The sequence below is a fragment of the Sarcophilus harrisii genome, chromosome 4, assembly GCF_902635505.1.
Source record: "Sarcophilus harrisii chromosome 4, mSarHar1.11, whole genome shotgun sequence".
Classification (NCBI taxonomy): domain Eukaryota; kingdom Metazoa; phylum Chordata; class Mammalia; order Dasyuromorphia; family Dasyuridae; genus Sarcophilus; species Sarcophilus harrisii.
The window spans coordinates 316463726-316488580 of NC_045429.1; the positions used below are offsets into that span (position 1 = coordinate 316463726).

A 24855-nucleotide genomic window follows, 5' to 3' on the forward strand; every position below is an offset into this window, starting at 1 on the left:
CGGAATGTTGGAGGGGTTGTGGAAAAACTGGGACACTGATACATTGTTGGTGGAATTGTGAATATATTCAGCCATTCTGGAAAGCAATTTGGAACTATGCTCAAAAAGTTATCAAACTGTGCATACCCTTTGATCCAGCAGTGTTACTACTAGGCTTTTATCCCAAAGAGATTTTAAAAAAGTGAAAGGGACCTGTATGTGCAAGAATGTTTATGACAGGCCTCTTTGTAGTGGCCAGAAACTGGAAACTGAGTGGATGCCCATCAATTGGAGAATGACTGAATAAATTGTGGTATATGGATATTATGGAATATTATTGTTCTATAAGAAATGTACAGCAGGATGATTTCAGAAAGGCCTGGAGAGACTTACATGAACTGATGCTGAGTGAAATGAGCAGAACCAGGGGATCATTATATACTTCAACAACAATATTATATGATGATCAATTCTGATGGATGTGGCCCTCTTCAACAATGAGATGAACCAAATCAGTTCCAATAGAGCAGTAATGAACTAAACCAGCTACACCCAGCGAAAGATCTCTGGGAAATGACTATGAACCATTACATAGAATTCCCAATCCTTTTATTTATGTCCACTTGCGTTTTTGATTTTCTTCACAGGCTAATTGTACACTATTTCAAAGTCCGATTCTTATTGTACAGCAACATAACTGTTTGGACATATATACATATATTGTATTTAACTTATACTTTAACATATTTAACATGTATTGGTCAACCTGCCATCTGGGAGAAGGGGTGGGAGGAAAGAGGGGAAAAGTTGGAACAAAAGGTTTTGCAATGGTCAATGCTGAAAAATTACCCACGTATATTTCTTGTAAATAAAAAGCTATAATAAAAAAAGGAAAAAAAAAAAAAAGAAAGAAGGGACCATGTTTTAGTCTTTATTTTATCCCCAACACTTTGCACAATGTGGGGCATGTAGTATACATTTGAAAAATTCATGTTGTATTACTAACTAATGTCAATTCTGCTAAAAATGAAACTAGCCCTTCTATGCATTTTGTCTTCCATTTTTAAATGTGATCTTCTTGAATGAAGGTATCATGTTTTAGCCTTTATCTCCAACATTTAGCTCAATGTGGGAAATGTCATATACATTTGAAAAATTCATGTTGTATTACTGACTAATGTCAATTCTGATCTAAGAGAAATATCTATTGCTAACAATGAAACTAGCCTTTCTGTGGATAAAAAATAATAATAATTCAAAAATAGTAGACTACATCATTATTGTTGTTATATGAAAATCTTCTGTAACCATCACCTGTGGGATTTCTCTCTTAAAAGTGATTTTTTTAGCTCATATAAAAGAAAGACAATCAAGATCATGTAATCAACAAAATGGAGGACTACACTTTTCCCCCAAGGGTCCACTAAGTCTTAAAAATACCTCAAAAGAGGAACATATCTGAGGTAGATAATTTATAACTGAACCCACAGGATAGAAAAGCAAAAAGTCCAATAAAGTAATTGCCTTATGAAATAGCAATGGAAAACTGATCCAAAATGGGCTCACTCAGCACCCCTCCCATAACAGCCTCCACATTCTAACAGGGTTACCAAACTAAACTATAGTCTTGTGCTTTGGGACAAACTCAGGAATTTCTTTTTATTGCAGAATTTCTTACAGCACCCTCAACTTTCCATTTTTCTTCATTCTTCTGTTATAGCAGGCATCAGGCATCAACTCTGCCTAGCCATGTGGGCACAGGGAGAAGGACATCAGAGAAAAGAAATTTTACTTCTTTTGCCTAGCCAAAGTTTCAGGGATTTTTCCCAGAATACAGTCCCCGCCAACCGTTGAAAAGATGAAAGATGTTATTTCAGTATGACCAGGTAAAGAAAGAAATTGGGGCAGGGGACCAATATGTATAGGAGTACTGAGTTTAAAAAGAAAAGGGTAGTGGGATCATATGGAATCAGTCTTGCCTCCCTAGAATCTATTTGGAGAAGTGACTGTGGTTAATAAAAAGGTAATTCTCCAATATGGGAGGAGGTTGAGATAATCTTGTGGTCCAGTCTCAGGGTAAACCCATCATCAAAGAAGGAGTCAGAAAGTGAGTAACAAGGGAATGTAAGAGAAAATGCTAAACATGAAAAAAGATCAACAGGAAGAAAATTCAGCTAAGAGCATAAGCTTTGCTACAAAAAGATAAATCAATGAAGATACTAAAATTGGAAAGGAAGACATCTAAAAGATTACATATTTCTCTAAATAAATACTGTATGACAAAATGAATCAAGACATCATGAAACACAGAACTTTAAGTAGATTCCCAAGAGAGTATGGAATTGCAATAGGATATTCTAGAATGATTCAAGAGAGAAATAAGAATGTTGAGAAAAGTAAGATGTTAAATAAATTGTGGCATTTATGGCCTGCTCAGTAGAAATAATTAAGAAAATAAAAACAATGAAACTTGAATTCCTGATAAATCTTTCCAAAGAAGTTAAAAGAGAGAACTACAAGCTGGAAATACAAATATACTGAAATGAAGGACAGTCTGGAAGAAGAACAAAAAGAAGAAATCTGAAATGAGAGACTTTTAAGATAGCCTTTGCTCGTTAGAAGAGGGAATTCTTGGGTTTAGAGACTGATTGTGACCTGGGAATTCATACAAATCTAACCTTATTTATCTATGTCTTGAAGTCAATTAAGATAAGAATTATACATGAGTTCTGTAGCACTTCCAACTAGAAAAGTGGAAAACAGGCCTGTGAAACTGCATATACAGAATATATTTAAAATAAAATTTCACTTGGAATAAGGAATAGTAGATCTTCCAGCCATTTTTTGATCCTTAAAGTTCCAGGTTATTTGCATATGCTCATTTATTGTTTCATTAACTTTTAAACTACTTATGCATACTAATACTTTATGCTCAGCTCTATTCTGAGGAAGTAGCAATTAGATCAAAGAAGGTATAGGGCTTTAGTCACCTTAATCCAAATACTGATTCAATATCAAAAAAACCCTGCAGCCAGAACAGAACTGACTGCCAGAGAAGACAAACTTATCTCTGTGTGAAGACAAAAATATCCTACATCTAGAAGTACAACCTTAAGAGAAAGATTTCTTTCTATTCTTCCTATTTCAAAGCTTAATGTAAAGAAAGTCTTGACAAACAATTCAGTGGCCAACTTAAGGAAAGCTCTTGTGAAATAGTACATATACTTGCTATGCAATATGACGGGTCACCCAAAGCAACATTAAGATTTCATACAACCAGGAAGTAGGCCTGAGTTTTGAAAATGAGGACTATCTTCATTATTTATGGAAAGATCCAGAATGAGAAAGTAAAGGCAACAACTTATATCAACTTAAGGAAAATACTACGTGTGTAGGTGGATCCATTCTACCAAAAAGTATTCCCACTAGCACATGGTAATGCAATGAGTAAAGAAAAAAGAACCAAAAAAAACATTTACCAATTGACCACAATGACATAAAAGGGGGGGGAAAAAACCACTGAAGATATCAAAAATCTTACCAATTCAGTAACCACCCTTGATGTCAGAAGTCTGTGGTAAAACAAGCAAAAGACAAATTAGATTTGGAGTACAAGGACTTTATAATTCAGATTCTCCTATTTACCGTTTATGTGATCTTGATCAAGTAACTTATCTTTTCTGGACCTTACTTTCTCATTTATAAAATTAGAGGATTGGACCACATGGTGTCTAAGTTTGTAGAGGGCTGAAACTTTGTAAAAGGTATTCTGGAATCAGACAAAAGAGCACTTAAGGCTAATTACCTATTCGATGTGAGATAATGGCTCTCCTCACCATTGGAGTGTTTTGAATGCTTGGTTGTGAGGTAAATCGTAGGCAAGGATTAAAGGGCTGAGGGAGAGAAGTTAGGGTCACTTGACTGCAGGACTAAGGAGAGAGGCTGGAGAATCTGAACTCCAGAATCCAGAATACAATTTATTTAATTTATTATCAATTTATTTAAAGATGGATTAGAGATAGAAGACAGAAGGCTAATAGATCAACAGGCCATTACAAAAATGTAAAAGGTCAAAAGTGCCTGAACTCATGAGGTCACTGTATGAGTAAAGAGAAGGCACACAATATATTGTGGAAGTAGGCGTTGAGATTTGATAAATGATTAGATATAAGGTGCAAACAAAAGAATTAAGAATGTCATTGTGGTGATGGATCTGGAGTGACTGGAAGAATAATGGTGCTCTCAAGAATGAGTCCTGTTGAGTTTGAGATATCTGTATGGTACATCTAGTAGAGATGAGGTAACCAATAGATAGTAGATGATATGGTCCTGGAATTCAGAAAAGACCTCATCATTTTGTGACTAATGCCATTATTCTTGTGAACACCAGGTATAGGAAAAGTCTGACTCCACTCCATAACCTCTATACACAAAATGGAAAAATTTTTACCTGCCTCCTGCTTACCTACATTATGAACTTTCATTTAAAATTCCCATGTGTTTCTATTTCATTTCATACTCACAATCATATGACATAAATACTATATTATTTTTACCATTATTATTATTATTATTATTACCATTTATTACCATTTTCCAAATGAGGAAAATGAAACTAATCCAGGTTAAATAACTTGTTTGTGGTCATTCAACTACTAAGTGTCAAAGTCAATCAATCAATGGATAAACAAACATTTATTAAGCACTTATTAGATGCCAGCCACTATGATGGGTGCTAGAGACATGAAAACAAAACATTCTATACGGGGAAACTATATATAAGTATAATCTCTGGCCCAAGACTCCCAATGACTCTAAAATCACATAATTCCAGTCCAATCTGGAGTTGTGTCTCCAAAGGCAGAGTTTCCTTCTTTTTCATCTTCCTTCCTATCAAATCTCTAATATAAAATTTATATGTGGCTCATGTGTAGGTTTTTCCAAAGATGAGCAAAAAAAAATCCCTTTGCAACATAAATATGTAATAGATAAGTATTGTAATGAATTTAAGACAGATACACTACAGAAAATGTATAATGAGAACTTACCATGAATCCATGGTAATCCATGAATAAATCCAGAAAAATAAATTCAAACATGCCTTTAGACCTTAGGACAAGTGTGATTAGTCTGCCACATAAAACTTTACAGGTTGTTGCTGATTCTCATCTTTTAATAGAACTCCTTTGGTATATTTGGGATATTTGTAACCTTTATGCCTATGAATGGAAAATTAGTGTTGGCCCCTTGGGCTGTCCAACAGAAAATTCTCCAGGCTTTGGAGCAAGAGGAGGGGAGAGGGAGACAGCATTTAGGTCAATACTGGAACGATAGTCCTAGTAGGTAACTGGGTCCTTTATACATAGATGTCTCTGACACATGTGTTCCATAGAATAAAATATTAGTCTCACTCACTGAATGAAGATAAAAGGACATTCACACTGGGCAAAGCTATTCCAAGAGAGAGGGTGGAGTTGGGGCTACAGGGCAGACCCAGGACAACTTTGGCAGTCAATTTTCTTTTTTCCACTGTCTCTGGACTGAAAGTAATGCCAAAACAGCCAACAACCTCAGGAAACACCCCAGAGACACAGATAGTGTGTTCTCCCCTCCTCCAAAAAATAGTTGCACCCACCCAACAGCTTTTCCATGGAACTTAGCAGTAGCAACTGGGGCGTCATGAAGCATTAATTTTTTCCCTTGCGTGGTTTCCCACATTCTATGACCACCTGAGAACATGCCATGGAAAATACTGGAAACCTAGGTAAATGAAGGGGAGGCTGACATACATCACCCTGGCCTTAAAAGTAAAGGAGCAACTCCCCCATCCCTAAGAGTACACAGACATTTGATTGCAAACTGGTGGTTTCCGAGTTTCTGTTCCCTTCCTCTTCCCTCTTCTTATTTCCCCCAAATAAACACAAGTTCCTATTAAAACTTATTATGAGGGAGTAAAAAGCAAGTCTAGGTTGATTTAATGTCCATTTCCCTTTTGGCTCTGGTCACTTGGCCAGTGCTATTTTGCAGAAAAGGTAGGATTTCAGGAAAGCCAATGTAAGCCTTGGAGTGAACCAGGTGTATTGTTTTTTGTGTCTTTTTGTTTGTTTGTTTTTTGTCTGAGTGTTCAAAGTCATGGTGGTGGAAGGAAAAATGGGAGAATAATGAGTAAGACACTCCTGGAAGAAATACTGGAGGGGAGGTTAAACTAGGGAGTATAGAATACCCTACTGAGAAGTTTTCCTGTGTTAGTTGCCTAACATTGCTTTTCTACAACTCCTGTGCTTCCCTGGAGTGAAAGGAAGATGAGGGGCATGCAGTAAGACAGAGATTCAGTCATGCACTGGGAAAAGTATTATGTACAAGACCTGGTGGACTAAAGATATGGGCTGAAGGAAAATCAAGTGGGACTGAGTCTGAATTAGTTGAGTAATTATATCTCCAAAGCAGTCATTAAATGATCCACTCAGCCTTAAAGGTAGGTCTCTTCAAGAGTGTTTTCTGAGATCTGTGCTTTGTTCTGTGTTGGTCAGCATTTTGATCACTGAGTTAGAAAATGGCATGGAAGAACTAGTTGTCATGTTTGCAGATGACAGGAAGTTAGGTAAGATAGTTACCTAACAGCTAAAGGACAATAGTTAAAGTCCAAAAGGTTTTCAGCTAGAACAAAAGGCAGAATCTAATAAGATGAAATTTATAAAGGTCTAAATGGGTTCAAAAATTCAACTTCACACATAAAATGACAAATAGACAGGTGGCATGGGTATGACATCCTGGGAGATCTGAATTCAAATTCAGATTTATATTTACTAGCTGTGTGATACTGGACAAGTCATATAACCTCCTTCTGTCTGTATTCTCATTTATAGAATAGGGATAATCATAGCATTTATCTTCCAACGTTATTATTAAGATAAAATGAGATAATATTCACAAAGTATTTTGCAAGCCTTAAAGTACTGTATAAATGATAGCTAAGATATAATTAGATAAAAGTTTCTGTAAAATATATATACGTGTGTACATGTAAGTGTACATATGTATGTATGTATATTTGTGTGTGGATAAATATATATATATGCACATATATAAAGTTTTAGTGGCCTACAACCTCAAAATTAGTCAATAGTGTGATATAAAGGCTAAATGAATTTTCAATAGGCATGGTGCCCAGAATGAAAAGTGATAGTTTTGTCATACTCTTTCCACATCATTGTTTAAGTAACATTTCCATAGTTTAGGAAATTTGTTTCTAAGCTAGAGAGCATCCATTCCTGATGACAGGAATGGATTTCATACCATATAAAAATTCATTGTAGAGACAAGATATGCTTAACACAGAGAAAAAAAAAAGATTTAGGAAAAGCCATGATTTTAACTATCTTTGGAGAATCTAAAATGCTGGGAAAGTAAAGACTAAACTTTTCTACTTGGTCCAATAGGTCAGAACTAGTAACAGTGTTTAGAAGGCAAGAAAGCTGACTTAAGCTTGATATAATAACTGTAAAAATTAGAATTGCAGATAATTTCACAACTTAATTGTAAAGGTTTGGATAAGTGATAAAGCTCTCCAGATCATTCTCCAACATTTAGCATTGAATACTCTCTAAATGAGTAGTTGTGAGATAAATATTAACCTCATGTCATTCAATGGTGAAAGCAACACACATTTATACTCTGCTGGTATTCATTGAAGGATATGGGTTATTGTATATATGAATTGTAAATAGTCAAATCTCAGATGATTAATGAATCCAGGGAATGAAATATTGCCAATGGCACCTTTGGTAATTTCCAGATGGAAGACAAACTCCTCTGGGTCTATAGTCCCTTTTAAACTTGCACTAGACTTTTCCAGGAATCACACACATATCAGAACCCACGTGATAATCACAGGATGGGACTTTGGCAACAATTTGAGGCTAAAATGTTCCAGCTTATATAGTGAAAGAGCTGTACATCTTATACTGGTTCTTACCAATGAGGCCCTGATTTGTTAAATCATTAAATGATCAGAAAATGTGCCTGAGATCGTGGAAAGTCTTTTGGTTAGGATACAAGCATTTTTTCTATGCTGATGATTGGCCAATAATGTCTCATTAAGTGAGGGTGAAATGTATAAGAATAAAATATGTGGAGTTCTCCTTAGGGCCCATAAACATAAACCACTGGAGGCAAGAGAAGTTTTCCCTTTCCTTAATAATTTTTTTAATATTAGCTTTCTCTTTTTCAAAGTGTATACAAAGTTAGTTTTCAACACTCACCCCTGCAAAATCCTGTGCTCTAAATTTTCCTTCTCCCTTAAACAGCAAGGAATCCAATGTAGATTAAATACATACAATTCTTCTAAACATACTTCCACATTTATCATGCTGCACCAAAAAAAAAAAAAAATCAGATCAAAAAGGGAGGGAAATAAGAAAGAAAAAAAAAATAAAACAAGCAAGCAAACAAGAAAGGTGAAAATACTATGTTGTGATCCACATTCAGTCCCCATAGTCTTCTTTCTGGATGCAGATGGCTTTCTCCATCACAAGACCATTGGAATTGACCTGAATCACTTCATTATTGAAAAGAGCCAAGTCCATCACAGTTGATAATCACATAATTTTGTTGCTATGTACAATGTTCTCCTGGGTTCAGTTCACTTCACTTAGCATCAGTTCATGTAAATCTCTCCAGGCCTTTCTGAAATCAGTCTGCTGATCATTTCTTATAGAACAAGAATATTTCCTTACATTCACATAGCATGACTTATTCAACCATTTCCCAATTGATGAACTTCCACTAACTTTTCAGTTCCTTCTCACAACAAAAAAAGGGATGCTATAAATATTTTTTGCACATGTGGGTCCTTTTCTCTTTTTTATGATCTCTTTGAGTTACAGACCCAGTAGAGATACTGCTGAATCAAAAGATTTGCACAGTTTGATAGCTTCTTGGGAATAGTTCCAAATTGTTCTCCAGAATAGTTGAATCAATTTACAACTCCATCAACAAAGTATCGGTGTCCCAGTTTTCCCTCCTTCCAACATTTATTATTATCTTTTCCTGTCATCTTAGCCAATCTGAAAGATGTATAGTGTGTATCTCAGAGAATTGTCATAATTTGCATTTCTTTCATCAATAGTGATTTAGAACATTTTTCATATGACTAGAAATGGCTTTAATTTTCTCATCTGAAAATTGTTCATATCCTTTCTTTATCAATTTTAGAATGCCTTGTATTCTTTTAGATTTGAATCAATTTTCTATATATTTTAGAAAAAAAGATCTTTATCAGAATCCTTGAATATGAAATTTTCCCCAGTTTTCTACTTATCTTCTAATCTTGGCTTCATTGGTTTTGTTTATACAAAAACTTTTAATTTAACATAATCAAAATTATTCATTTTGCATTTCATAATGTTCTCTATTTTTTCTTTGTCTATAAATTACTTCCTTCTTCACAGATCTAAAGTATACTACCCCTTGTTCTCCTAATTTGCTTATAGTTCACCATTTATGTCCAAGTTATGAAGTCTTATTATGACCTTATTTTGATATAAGGTATTAGATGTTGATCAATGCCTAGTTTCTGTTATACTATTTTCCAATTTTGCCAGCAATTTTTGTTAAATAGTGAGTTCTTATCCCAGAAGATGGCGTCTGAGTTTATCAAACATTAGATTATTATTATAGTCATTGACTATTGTGTCTTGTGAACTTAACTTATTCCACTGATCCATTACTCTATTTCTTAGCCAGTACCAAATAGTTTTGATGACCATTACTTTAAAATATAGTTTTAGGTCTGGTACAGCTAGACCACCTTCATTTGCAATTTTTTCATTAATTCCTTTGAAACTCTTAACCTTCTGTTCTTTCAGATAAATTTTGTTATTATTTTTTCAAGCTCTATAAAGTAATTTCTTGGCAGTTTGATTGATATGGCACTGAATAAAAGTAGATTATTTCAGGTAGAATTGACATTTTTATTATATTAACTCAATCTACCGATGAACATTTGAAAATCTTCCAAATGCTTAGATCTAACTTTATTTGTGTGGAAAGTGTTTTGTAATTGAGTTCATGTAGTTCCTGACTTTATCTTGGCATGTAGATTTTCAAATATTTTATATTATCTACAGTTATTTTAAATGGAATTTCTGTCTCTTGCTGCTGAACTTTGTTGGTAACATATAGAAATGCTGATGATTTATGTGGATTTATTTTATATCCTGCAACTTTGCTAAAGTTTCTAGTAGTTCTTTAGTTAATTCTCTAACTATATCATTATATCATCTCCAAAAAATGATAATTTTGTTTCCTCATTACCTACCCTAATTCCTTAATTTCTTTTCTTCCCTAATACAATATTGAAAAGTAATGATGATAGTGAGCAACCTTGTTTCACCTCTGATCAATAAGATGAATATTTGCAGCAGAAACCCACCCTTGGCAGAATATAGGAATCATTTTTCAATATGCTAATTTTTTGAGGTAGATGTTCAGCATAATTTTCTCTTTGACAGAGAGTTTTAGCATCAAGAAAGTGCAAAAGAAGAAAATAAACATTAAGTGCCTACTATGCATCATGCATTATGCTAAGTACTTTACAAATAGTATTTCATTTGATTATTGAAACAATCCTGTGAAGTAGGTATTATTATTATCCCCATTTTATAATTGAGGAAATTGAGGCAGACAGAAGTTAAATAATTATAAAAAGTCAGATCTCAGATAGTTAATGAATCCAGAGAGTGCAATATTGCTGATGGAATCTTTGGTAACTTCCAGATATAAGACAGTCTCTTCTAAGTCTATAGTCTCTTTTGATCCTATACCAAACTGTTTGGTAAATATCTGAGTCTATATTTCAACTCAGTTTTTCCTGATTACAGGCTGATCAGATAATCACATCTAAGCCCCTATAGTCTTCAGATGCTTTGAACTAGAGTTTTTGGTAGGATAATAAAAAAAGAAGCATAATAGTAAGAACAACTAAAAGTATTACAATAAATATAGTTCAAATTTATTTACCATTTGATAATTTACAAACTACTTTCTTTACAACATTAGTTTGTAAGTACCTTGAGAGTATATATTTATAAAGGATAGTAAGTGCTTAGTAGGGGAAATAGGTAATGCTGTGGATAAAGTGCCTGGTCTGGAGTCAAGAAGACTCATCTTACTGAGTTCAAATCTGGCCTGAGACACTAGCTGTGTTACCCTAGGTAAGTCATTTAACCATATTTTCCTCAGTTTCCTCATCTATAATATGAGCTGGAGAAGGAAAGAGCAAACTACTCTAGTATCTTTGCCAAGAAAACCCTAAATCGGATCATGAATATCAGACATGACTGAAAATAACTGAATAACAACAAAGGGCTTATTAAATGCTGGTTGAATTGAATTAAACAACCCCATAAGATGGATGCTATCTGATTTACTCTGTTTAATTAATGAGAAATCTGAGGCTCATTGATATGATTTGACTTACCAAAGGTCACAACACCAATTAATGGAAGAGCTAGAATTTTTTATTTCAAATCCAGTATTTTTTCCAATATCCAGAAAGTGGCCCCGACCCCCACAGAGTTTGCTACCTATCTTGGAAAGATAAAACATCCTCACTCATGACAATGCTCAAGGAGTATTCAGTTTCCACATAAACATGCAAGACTCAAGTGAGATTAAGCAAGAAAGGCTTCCAAGAAGGAAGTCTATGGTAAAGAGAGTTGTGAAGTTTAGGAATGGTATGGACTGCTAAAGAAGAAGGGGGCAGAAAGAAATAGGAAGAATGATAGATGCAAAGTTACAGAGGACATAAGAGAAGATTATGAGAGTGACATCCACAAAAGGTCAAAGAAATCTGCAGATGTAAGACAATACAAGAAACAAATAAGCAAACAGTGCTTTATACCTTTATTTCTGGGGTCAGCCCTATAAGTAGGCAACTTCCTTCAGATAGGATTTGAGAGACTGATAACAAAAACAACAGTTAAGAAGGCTTCCCCTATTTAAAAATACAAATAGTACTTACTTCTCATATTGAGGTCACTTTGGGATTAAATATTCTGTCTCCAGAAGGGCCTTGATAAACTTGAAATGTTATTATTTGGAAGGGATAAAACATTAAGACATTAGCAGTCTACTAGGTTCATATAGCAAAGACAATAGATAATAGATGGGAAATAAAACTTAAGAGGCAGATCCCCATGTTGCAATAGGCTAATGTCTGACACAGGTCAAGACTGAAAAAAAATGAGACACCTGTAGGATATCTACAGATTTGCCAAGGAAGGATTGGTAGCTAGAGGAAAAGAAGGATATTTGGAGCAGAGAAGAAATCTTCACCAAGAATAGAACATTGACTCAGCCTGAGCTGCTCTGAATCTGCTTTGTCAATAGTGCTATGAAGTCAGAAGTATGAGAAAGGAGTAAGCTGACTACTCATGTACTAGGATTTATACCAAGTAGATTGTATCAAGAAAGCTAGAAATATAGCCTGATGTAGCAAGGAGGCCATATCAACAACCAATTGTCTAGAATGCTTTAAATACTTAAAAATATATAGCATAGCCTTCATTGAATATAGCCTTAAGCTATTACTTATACCTCAGGAAAGGTAATAAGTAACAAAAAATTCCAGTGGGCATCAATTATTCTACTGTTGAACAGTGATAAAAATATCAGAGCATGAGGATTACAATTCTATTACTGAATAAATATGACCTTCCATTGTATTAGAAGATTATTGAATTCAGAAAATAATTGTCTGACTGAAACTAATAAGTAAATGAACAAGTTCAAATTGATCAGTTTATCAGATTAATTACTTGAGTCATTTAGATTACCCAGTTTCTTAAACTGTGTGTTATGATTCCACATGAAGTCTTGTAACTGAGTTCAGAAGGTCACAAAATTATGATTTATTATCAGTAAATGTTTAATTTGTATACCTATAAACCAGCTAGTGAAAAGTTTAATCTGATCTAGAAAATGAGAGTATGAAACATGAAATAGTTAAACTTGGAAGAAGGAAAGAAGGTCAGAAAGAGTTTGAAGTATACAGCATTGCCCAGAGAGAGAAGACCCTACATTGGGATTCTACACAGCCTGATACATGAGGACACTAGAAGTCTGTAGAACAGGAAATCAGGCATTTCTGAAGAGAAGGTTTGTAGTTATCAAAAACTAATTCCTTCTTCTTCACAATTTGAATCAAGTGGTTCCTCTGGCCTACAGTTGCATTATATTTATGTGTGTACCTCATTCTAAACCCCTAAAAAACTACCAGTATGTTTTCCACCTTTCCCTCCTCAAAATAGAGGTGTTGTATAAATCACCTGGAAGAAAAGTTTGGTCTCCAATAAAAAGTTATCCTATTTCCCTTGCCATTAATATTGTACTTTCCCAATCTCATCATCATCACATACAAACTCTTAAGGAAAGTCTGACAAAAACGTGGCTAGCAAATGAATTTTAAATTTAAATGAATTTAAAAGCAGGCTTTTTTGAGCAGAGAGAGAGGGAAGTCAAAACGAATTGCTAACTGGGTCACAGAGCCCTGAAAAAAAAAAAAAAACAGCCAAAAGGACACCCACCAACAAAAGTAGAGAAATAGTTAATAACTCAAGGTGACAAATTAAACTGGCTCTTTGGTGGTTCTACTTGGCTGTTCATTAAGTCAAAATATGACCATCGGAAACTAGGAAGGCTCTGTCACATTTACTGTATTTTCCACACATCATTAAAAAAAATTGGAACTCTTAATGGGGAACTGGAAAACCTGTAGAGCTCTTGGGGACCCTGAGGGAGAACCAAACCTTCCTCTGGGTCTGAACCCCAAGCGTGGGGTGACCCAAAGTTTGGGGCAGTGGGTGGTATTTTCGTGGGGTCCCTTTACTGAATCATTCTCACCCTAAGTATAGACTACTATGAGTATAACGGCTAAAGCTCTTTGCCAAGTTGCATCGAGAGAATGTTTCATCCACCAACCATGCCAAACTCTTGTGGATGAAGTCAGCAGTGCTTCACAGGGAACAGATAAAGAGAGAAACAAAATTCACCAAGAATGTAAACTTGGGGAATTTCATGAGCATATGAAGGCCAGTCAAAATTTCAGAAAGCTGCCATTACCTATTTGGCATTTTGGAAGAACATTTAAGGCACTTCAGATTTGAACTAGCCTGTGCAGATTTAGTAACAAAAATATGGTGGTCTCTTGACATCTATGGGGGAACCATACTTCTATAAGGGCTAAAAATACAGCACTGGATATTACATATCAATTAGGTAGTCTCATGATTCTGATTTTCTGATCATCAGCAAAAATAAAGGACTTGGGTGAGGAGAAGGATGGGTGAGGATAGGTCATAAGAGTCCATACTATGTTTCTTATTGAGAAAGGGAGAAGTTAAAAGGAAATGGTATTGGACTCGTATGAATTAGAATAATTATGGCAATAGTGACGATGATGGAAGAGAAGGACCAGAGAGTCAGAGGAAGGAAGAAAAAAAAAAACATAGTTTAAGAGGCTACTTTGGAGAGAAAGGAAACACAAAGCAACAAAAGAAGAGGCAGCATGGAAAAAAAATCTAGATCTAGAGTCCTAGGACATGGTTTTGAATTCTGAATCTGCTAGATCCCACCTATTGAATGTGGGATAAATCATTTTCCCTCTGTACCTCAGTTTCCTCATATGAAAAAAAAAGGTAATTGAACTATATGGCCTCTAAAGTCTTTTTTAATTTGATAATTATTTTAACAAGATGCTCTCTGGGGTCATCTTTCTTACTTCCAACTTTAGACCAGGTACCATAGCAATCTATATTGAAATATCAATTTACATACTGAAGAGTGTGTTGTTATCTCTGTAGGCAGATTAGCTCCTTACAGTGGAGCCTACAAGGCTGCCTAAGAAAAATAGCGATAGGGAAAGGTAAATACAGATTCTCTAGGCTTTGAGGCCAGCTCTCTAATCACCCTTCCTTACTGCCTCTCAACAATCATTTTTGTTGTTATTGTTGTTCATTAATTTTTCAGTCATGTCCGGCCCTCGGTGACTTCTTTGGGGGTTTTCTTGGCAAGAATATTGGAGTGGTTTACCACTTCCTTCTCCAGATCATTTTACAGATTAAGGCCAGACTTGCCCAGGATCAATCAGCTAGTAAGTGTCTGAAGTCAGATTTGAATTTATGAAGATGAGTCTGTGATTCCAAAATCAGCGCTCTGTCCACTCTAGCCATCTACTCACCCTCCACAGTAATACCTTACATTTATAAAGCATTTTAAAGTTTATTAAAGTGCTTTACATACGTTTTTCCTTTGAGACTCATATCAACAACTCTATGTGGTAGGTGCTATTATTACCTCTGTTTTCCAAATGAGGAAAAAGATTCAAAGACTTTAAATGTTGTCCCAGGGCTGCATAGCTAATTCAAAGCCAAGTCTTCCTGACTCTAAAATAAGCACTCTCTCCACTATATTCATACTTTCTTAAATGGGCAGTAACAGTGAGATAAACAAAACTGGTCCCAGAGGACTACCTATGACTAGTGTGTTATACTTAAGAGTTCAAGAACCAAGAAAACTCCAGAATCAGTGAAATTCTCCCTCCCTTTATCCCACAAGATGAAAATATGCCCTCCTCCCCAATGTTTATCATCAATTTTGTTTCAATAATAAAATAATAGAGGTAGAAATGACTTCAAAAGACATCTAGATCAATCTCTAAACTGAGGACAAAGAGAAATAGTCACAAAACTAGTAAAACTCTAAGGTGGGATTTGAACTCATCACTCCAAAACTACTCTTTTCACTGCATCATGTTCAAATTCTTCTGGTCTGTTTGGTAGTAATCTCAAATAAAGTTTTATTCTGTGAACTTTTCTGCCCCCCTCTCTTTCCCTCTCTTTTTCTCTCTCTCCCTGCTTCTCTCTCTCTTTCTCTCCTTTCCTCTCCTCTCTCTCTTTTCTCTCTCTCCTCTCCTCCTCCTTTTCTGTCTCTCTGTATCTCTCTGTCTCTCTGTCTCTCTCTGCTCTCTCTCTCTCTCTCTCTCTCTCTCTCTCTCTCCTCTCTCTCTCTTTATCTCTCTCACACAAATACACACACGTACACACGTGTACACACACACACACACACACACACACACAAAACCTTTCCTTTCTGTTTCAGAAATCAGTGTCCTCTCAGCCATGTTCCCTAGCAGGAATATTGCTTCAATATCCCTGGTACACAAAGCTTCTTGAACTGTAAATTGTTTCACTATAATTTGGCTAAAACTTTAATGCTAAAGTCTCAGGTTCCTTATCGGTAGCTTGAGTCTAATACCCAGTGGGTCCAACTGGAGACCCTATCCACCCAGCTGCAGTTTCTTGACCTATCTTACGGAAGAGTCCAGAAACACAATTCCCCTACTGTTCTCAGATGGGGAAAGGAGGGAGGGAGGAACGTATCCACACAAAGCCTCACTAGAAAAGATTAGTGCAATTATTAGCCAACAGTAAATGGCTATAAGCCAATCTGTTCTCAAATCCTCCTGAGCACCTCAAGCCACCACAGAGTCTCTTAAAGCCAAACACACAAGACTATATATTCTCTAAAGTATGGCAGTGCCATTCCTCAAAGACTCCTGGACTAGCGATTAATGTTGCCCTTACCCACAAGACTAATAAGTGGAGAAAGTTACAGTGAATAATGCATGTGTCTGAATTCTGGGTCCCCATACCCCCATAAATCTGTAAAGGCAAATGTCCAGGGCTGAACATCATTGGCCATGGCTTGTCCAGTCATCACATGGGCAAAATGCCTACTTATTAGAACTTGGTAGCAATAGACTGTGCCTTGTTTTGGGGTTAATTATAGCATTCACAGGCAGTGATGTATTTTAGTCTTATTTGAATAACAATTTTGCCTCCGTTGTGCAGTATTAAACACTGTTAGCCATGTGACTCCCAATTGGAATCACTGAAGTGAATTAGGAAAATAAACTCATCTGCTCTGTGACTTTAGATACCTCCATTGTATATCATACTTATGTTTTGATGCATAAGCCAATGTACTTGATTTGAAGTTGGAAGACCAGATTTTGCTTTTAAGTGCTGAAGATACAAAATTAGGGGGAGGAAGGGGATGAGATAGTCCTTTCTTTAAGGAGCTCATGTTGTAATTAAAGAAAAAAAACACATAAATCTGCCATTTACTCCTTGTATAGTAAATCTTTTAACCTCTTTGGACTTCAATTTCCTCAACTGTAAAATGAGGAGATTGGACCAGATGACTTTTATAGTCCCTTCCCAGCTCTAAAAATCTACCTTCCCAGGGAGAATTCACTCCCATCTCCAATACTATGCAAAATTCATAGATTAAATGAAACTGCATTAGTAATAAAGAAGAAAAGGGAGAGATGGAAGAGAGTACAAAAATGCAGGACATTTTCGCCAACAAAATTATCTTTCAATTGAATCCATTCAGTCAGATACCTGGTTAGTACAATGGGGGGAATACAAACAAACAAACAAAAAGCTCCAAACCATCAGTACTCAAAGTTGTCATATTAAAAAACCAGAGCATATGTTTATACATCACAAGGATATCAAGGGCAGAAATAAAAGTACTCCATATATAACAAAATGATCATAGACGAATTCTTTGTCGGCTAACAATACAAATGAAGTCAGATCTCGTTGAATGAGGAATGGTTGAAAGAATAGCTGAATATAGTAGAATATTATTGCAGTGTAGAAATGGTAATATAAATAATTCATAGAAACTTGGGGTAGACTTTCTAAATTGATAAAAAAAAAAGTTTTAAAAGAAAGAAAGAAGAAAGAAAAAGAAGAAGAAGAAAGAAGAATTACAACCATCACCACCACAAGGAGGACTATACACAAAGAATACAAGTAAATAAAAGTAATACTAAAATAAGTGGAATTTTCATTAATAATTATAATCAGTGAAGTTCTTGGATAATAGATGCAGAAACATATCTTCTTTTCATTAGATAGTTGGTAGGGAGAGAATTGTGAAATTCGTCATATTCTTTCAGACACCCTCATCAAACATTTTGGTTTTGTCTAAGTTCTTTTGTTTGTTACAAAGGGAGGACCAATTGTGGTCAGATCAGAGGGGTACATTGTGGGGGAAATGATTATGGTGTAAAATAAAAAAACACGAAACTTTTAAAAGGAAAATAAATGGTCTAAAAAAAGAAAAAAAGGTAGCAGGAAAAGGATCAAGCTTGGGCAACTGTCATGGAATATTGGAACAGCTATGGAGGTACTTTTGTTTCTTTTTGGAAATATTCATATTATAACTTTAAGTTGAGATACTAAAGGATTTATAGTTGTTGGTATAAAATGACAGAAGGAGTTTCCTTACCAAACATTCCTTACATGGATGAACTCCCAGATTCACACCAAAAGAGAAAAAAATTTATAACCCAAACTTGTACCTATATACAGATTCATGAATAGTGCATTCATTATACCTCCAGTATACATTTACATAGAAACATAGAGTATATACTTCATTCCATTGTGAATATAAATATATATGCATATACATAAACTGTTTTCACAGTGTGTATACTAATCTGTATGTATTCTCTCCATGTGTATATATATGCATATGCACAAATAGACACATAAATTACAGTAAAGATATAGAGTAATGCTTCTTTTCTAGGAAGTCTGAGGTTTTCTAGTTGGAGCTCTGAATGACTTCCTTTGTAGCTCTGGGCAGGTAACTGAAACTCTGGGTGCTTTGGTTTTGTTGGTGTTGTGTTTTTTTTTCCAATTGAGCAACTGAGAGATTTTTTAAAAATAACTATTTGAAAGATGATACTCAGAGATCATCAAGCCAAAAATATAGTATGAATATGAAATATGAAATGTGAAATGAAATATTACTTATAAGCAAAAAGGTATTCATGCATATGTGTCCCATCAGCATATATTTAATATATCTTTATCTATCAATATATACAGGGTGTCCAAAAAAATCTTAGATCACTTTTAAACTTCAATAGCTTAAAATAGATTTGGGGGATAATATGTGTGTTTATCACAAAAAAAATTTTTTTTAAAGAAATTTATGGTCTCTAAGGTCCCTTCCAATGTTGGCATTTTTTGATAAATACGCGTACTATTTCAACAAAGACAATTTGATTCATTACATGGAGAGTGGGCCTCTAAGGAAAGATCTAAGGTTCCAGTCCCATCTCTGACACTGGCTGTTATTTGACTTCTCAATGCCCCAGGCAACTCTTGAAAACTTAAGCGTCTCAGAAATCTGATTTCAGAGAAAGTACAGATTTGCATTGGTAAAGGAAGTATCACCCCACGTACTGCCTACACAAATGAGGTTAATAGGCACAGTAAAAATGAAGGAGAAAAAAAACTAAAGATCTATTAAGCTCTATTCTTATATACTCTATTTGAATGCTTGCATAGTCACGATGTAGAATAACTTTCATTTTGTAGCTGATTGCACAGATTTTTAATCTTTTTATATTAGTGACTTAATTTATATGCACAAATCAGAATTGTAGTTTTCTAGTTGGAAGGGAACTCAGAGATCATCTATTTGAATCGCCTCTTTTTATAGATGAAGAAACCAAGGTCCAGAGAGATTCAGTAACTTGCCTCTGGTCACACAGATAGTAAACATCAGATGCAGTTCTTGAACCCAGCTCCATTAATTCCAAAGTGAATTTTTTTTTTCATTCAATCACACTGCCTCCTCATTTCATAAAGATGTTTTATGCATATTTTAAAGTACTTTCTGACCTTATGTACAGTTCCATCATCACAAACAGCCTATAGAAGTGGGAATGATTCTTGACTATGAGAAATTAAAGTGATTTAGTAAAATAAAAAATAAAAGAAGGTAATTGGAGGCAAATTTTCATTCCAGTGCTAGCAATGATTCATGCAACCTAGTATTTTTCTTTTCATCTTAAAATGATCACTTTGAGTCCTCATCTTTTAAAAAAAAGGGGGTGATAAAATGATCCTATCTACCTCATAGGCATATGGGGAGCAATAGAGTACCTTAAAAATTTGAATTGTTATTATTATCCTATCTTACTTAGAAATTAGTCCTAATAGTAGTAATCAATCAATATACATTTATTAAGTACTTACTATATGCCAGACATGATACCATAACAATAAAATCATAATGAGAAGTAAGTGGAGGAAAAGGAATGGAATTGATAGACACTCTCAAAGCCCATAGTCCATAGGTCAAAAATACATATGACAAGGAGACAGAATGTAAAATGATGTATGACTACTGCCAGCTCCATAAAATAGCACAGGTTATAGGGTAAGAATTCCAGATTTAAAACAGTTAAATACCCCAGCATATTCACTTTGCTCATCATTGACATAATGAAGGACAAAATCACAGTTTGTATCACTTTTTAAAATAAATCTATAAATATTTAAATGAAAAATATTTTGGTTGATGAGCAAAGAAATTATGCCAGAAAGTTCCAAGTATATAGATACGTAAAGACAAAATTATGATTGATTCTTTAGTTCTTTATTGTACAAAGTGCTTGAAAATGCTGTGGCATTTATATTGTCTTTTTTGATTATAAAAAAATTGACTTAGTTCTCAAAGTTTTATACCGAAAATATAAATATATAAATAGACCCACATATAATGAGAATGTTATTATATAAAGCACTATGTAAGTGCTTGCTTTTGTTACTATTATCATTGTTGTTGTTAATCATTTATTACATTCCACTAAATAATATAAAACATGAAGATAATTTGATCCCACTATAGTTATGCACAGTCCATTATCATTTCTCCTAATTGAAAATAAATTTGGCTTCCAAATTAAAAGGGAATCAAACCAAAATATTGTATTAATCATTTGATGCATATGAAAAACACCTACAAAAACCAAAGTAAAGTCTTTCAACCCATACAATCTTTCTCTAGTGATATCAAAATGCAATTTCATTTAAATGTGAACCATGATAGGCTAGAATATACACCTTAATGTATACCATGAAAAGGTAGAAACTGAAGATGCTAGATTTGAATTTAGAGGTCACAGTGAATCAGTGGATAAAGGGGACACCTACAAATAACTTGCTCTTTCTCCTTTAAGCAGAGACATGCCAGTATAAGATTAACAAGGAAAAAACTAGGTGAATATGTAAAGACTTACTGCTCAAGGGGAAGAAAATGCTTGAAGCAACTGACATAAGCAATAGCCATTTTGATGTATCCCTTCAGAACTGCATTATGTACCAGAACTGAACTAAAAAAAAATAAAACTAATAAAAACTGAACAGTATTAAACAATCATAGAAATCATCATCCTAAGGCAATATAGAAAAAAATGGATGCTTCCTTGACAAATGACAGGATTGACAGGCATTCTTAGAGTACAAATGCAAGTCTAAAATCTATAAAAATTCTTTTGGGAACAAATAGGCACCCCTTCACCAAGAATGATTATTGGCTGACAACAGGCACACGGCATTAGTTATTGAATGAACCAAAAGTGGTTTACCTCCAGATGGAGCCCATGAAACAAATAAGATACAATAATTGAATCAAAAAGGTCTTCCATGTATGGCATTAACATGAATTTAAGTAATCATATGTTTAAAAAACATTAAAAGGGGGAGAGAAGTTTCAACAAAAATCTGAGTCAAACATATTTGTCTTGAATGAAAACTGGAGGACTTAAGACAATTCCAATAAACTTGTGACAGAATGTGCCAATTGTACCCAGAGAGAACTATGGAGACAAGATGTGAATAAAAGCATTTTTTGCTGTTATTTATTTTCTTGGTTTTTTTTCTTTTTTGCGTTTTTTCCTTTTGATCTGATTTTTCTTGTGCAATATGATAGATATGGAAATATGTTTAGAAGAATTGCATGTGTTTAACATATCAGATTGCTTACCATCTTGGGGAGGGAGGAGAGGGGAGAGAAGGAGAAAAATTTGGAACACAAAGTTTTATAAAGGTGAATGCTGAAAACTATCTTTTCATGTATTTGGAAAAATAAAATGGTGTTAAAAGGAGAGAAATGCTTTTCCTTGTAGGCTATTTCAAATAAAATGTTTTAATTGAAGAAAAAAATAAAAGGAGGATTTACTGATAATTATTCACAACCAGATCACCACCATAAGAATTTAAAGAAGGAAATCTTTAATGAGACTAGAGAATGATTGATTGAAAAATGGCAGCTAGGTGGCACAATGGATAAAGTTCCAGGGCTGGAATCAAGAAGTCTCACTGAATTCAAATCTGGCCTCAGACATAGTATGATCCTGGACAAGTCACTTAACCCTATTTGCCTTAATTTCCTCATCTATAAAATGAGCTGGAGAAAGAAATGACAAACCATTCCAGTATCTTTGCCAAGAAAACCCAAAATGAGGTTACAAAGAATCAGATATGACTGCAAAACTACTGAACAGCAACATAAAACTAAGAATGATGTTTTACTATCTCTAGACCACATCAAATGAAAATCTTCCAAAATATAAGAGTCCTGAAGGGACAAATCAGAATCATGTAGGCAAAATCATAACTACTGTCTCCTATTAGAATTGTCCCAAGCATGCTTACAGTGAGCCTACAAAAAAGATTAGCTTGTATAATAATAGGATTATTATTTTTATTCAACTGCAAAAAAACAATGATTTATATTCACATATGCAGTAATGCATCGGATGTTAGATTCAAAAGAATGATGAGATCCTTAGTGACTTTTCCCAGGACTACTTCTTTCTGAAATCCATTGAAAAAGATGGGAATGAGATAATCATCATGATGATGATGAGCATGATGATGATGACAATACTCGTTAGCTATACGGCGCTTTAAGGCTTAGAAAGCATTTTATTTACATCATCTTGTTGGAGACTTACAACAACCCTGAGAAATAATATCATAGTAATTATCTCCATTTTGTAGACAAAAAAACTGATATTGAGACAGGACAAATGACAGATCCATAGTCTCACAGCTAACATCAGAAGAATTTGAACACATTCCTGATTCCATTACTTTTTTCACTGAACCACCAAACCTCTATGATATGAAGCCTTTCAAACAATGCCAGTTATGTAACTTAACAAAGAAAATTATTATATTGCTGCTATTAAGTCTTTGTCTAAAGAGAAAATAGAACTAAATATTAAATATGATATCCACCCTTAAAAGTATGAACTTTCATGCTTCAATGAAATAAGGACACGTAGGAAATAAAACCTGTGTATTTATGAGGCCTTATAAAATACCTTTAAAATATACATGTTAGGCATATGTTTGTCCATAAACCCCATACAGATATATTCACACATCTCCCTTTTTCCAAAATAGCATCCCCATTAGCAAAGTAAGGCCCAGGGAAGCAAAGAACAACACCCAGAAAACTCTAAAACTTGTGCTCACATAGAAAACTCTTTGCTTATCAGCTCCAAGTCCCAGCCTATGGGAGATTTGACTTTCAGCAGCTCTGCATGAATGAACTTTAGCAGAGGATACTGGATACTGACATACTGTAAAAAAAAAAAAAAAACTAGGTCCTCTCCTCTTGCCTGCTACTCATTTGCTTTTTCTTCCAGCCCTCTTCCACCAGGTCCCTCCCTCCAAGGCAAGTAGCAGAAAGCCACAGTTTGATTATATTGAATCATTCAGGAACAGTATGAAAGGGGAACAATAACAAGGGTAAGCCAGAAACAAGACAGCTGAAACACCAATGCAGAATAGAGAGAATCACTTTTACCTCTCTCTATCCATTGTAGAAATGGCCTAGTAACTGGCCAACCTGCTGGTCTTTCCAATCTGTTGAATCTGAGGGAATATTCTTGCTCACTCAGGGTACCCTCAGCAGAAACACACAGGAACTATCCTCCTGAATCTGTATCCAGATCTCCCAAGAATTCCTATGCCGTAAAAGCACATGGCAGCAGCACCTGTCCTAGGGAAGCAAGGCGAGAGGATACACAAATACTTGTTTTGACCCAGGCAGCAACTTACCTGGATCTGACACATGGCTTGAAATTGAGGAACTAATGTCAAATCCAAAATCCAAGTGAGCACATCCAAGGGTCCCCGTCTCTCCCCTTGACATCCTTTCCTTTGACACTGAGTTGTTGTCTGATGTGGATCAGATGACCAAGAGGACTTCCCAGAGCCCCTTCCAAATAGTGTGGCCTTGGGGGAGGGAAGAGGGGGTAGAGTGGTACCCTCCCACCTCACTCTGTCGCCCCAAGATTGAAGGCAAGGCATCTGGGTTGGTGGTGATGGTGGTGGTGGTGGTAGTGGTGTTAGTGGTGGTGGTGAGCAGAATGCCTTGCTCTCTACAATGAAATGAGCCCACAGTATACCACAATCTGATCTTTTATAGTGCTTTGTTTATTACCTGTGTGCCCTTATTTCATAAGGCAACTTAGAGAGAGAGAGAGAGAGAGAGAGAGAGAGAGAGAGAGAGAGAGAGAGAGGAGAGAGAGAGAGAGAGAGAGAGAGAGAGCAGCAATGATGAAGATGACTATTACTAGGAGTCCAAAGACACCTTTTCTTAAGCCTCATTCATAGCTGCAAATGTGCCCAAACAACCTAGCAATTGTTCTCTCAAATGTCACCTTTCTCTATGGGCCACTGTGCTGACAAAACGCGCCTCTCTCTTTTTGGCCCCTTCCCCCCCTTAAAAAAATTACTGTGCTATCCTCCAAATATCTCTAGAGAAATTGAAACTACAAGGAACGTTTTTCTTCTCTCCACCTCCCCCACCCCTTTTTTTCTTTCCTTCTTCATGAAGCTTGAACAATTTGTCTCTGTTCTAGGTACATTCCTGTGGCCCATTCTCTTTTGGTCCCCTGCGCAAGCCTGAGGATGGCAGCCTGGG

At 35.2% G+C, this 24855-nt stretch overlaps 1 long non-coding RNA gene across 4 annotated transcripts in view; it reads right to left on the reverse strand.

Annotated features, from left to right (window-relative positions):
* LOC105750400 overlaps positions 1–24387 on the reverse strand; it is a 59064-nt gene extending 34677 nt beyond the window's left edge. Inside the window, exons 1-2 of one of the 4 annotated variants that reach the window (XR_004233801.1) lie at positions 23988–24386; positions 8241–8348 (exon numbers count right to left, since the gene is read on the reverse strand). This is a non-coding gene — a long non-coding RNA (uncharacterized LOC105750400). Of the gene's footprint in view, positions 1–8240; positions 8349–23733 lie in introns of all 4 variants that reach the window. The other 3 variants (XR_004233800.1, XR_004233803.1, XR_004233802.1) reach the window with 3 other exon arrangements.
* Positions 24388–24855: the final 468 nt, after the last annotated feature.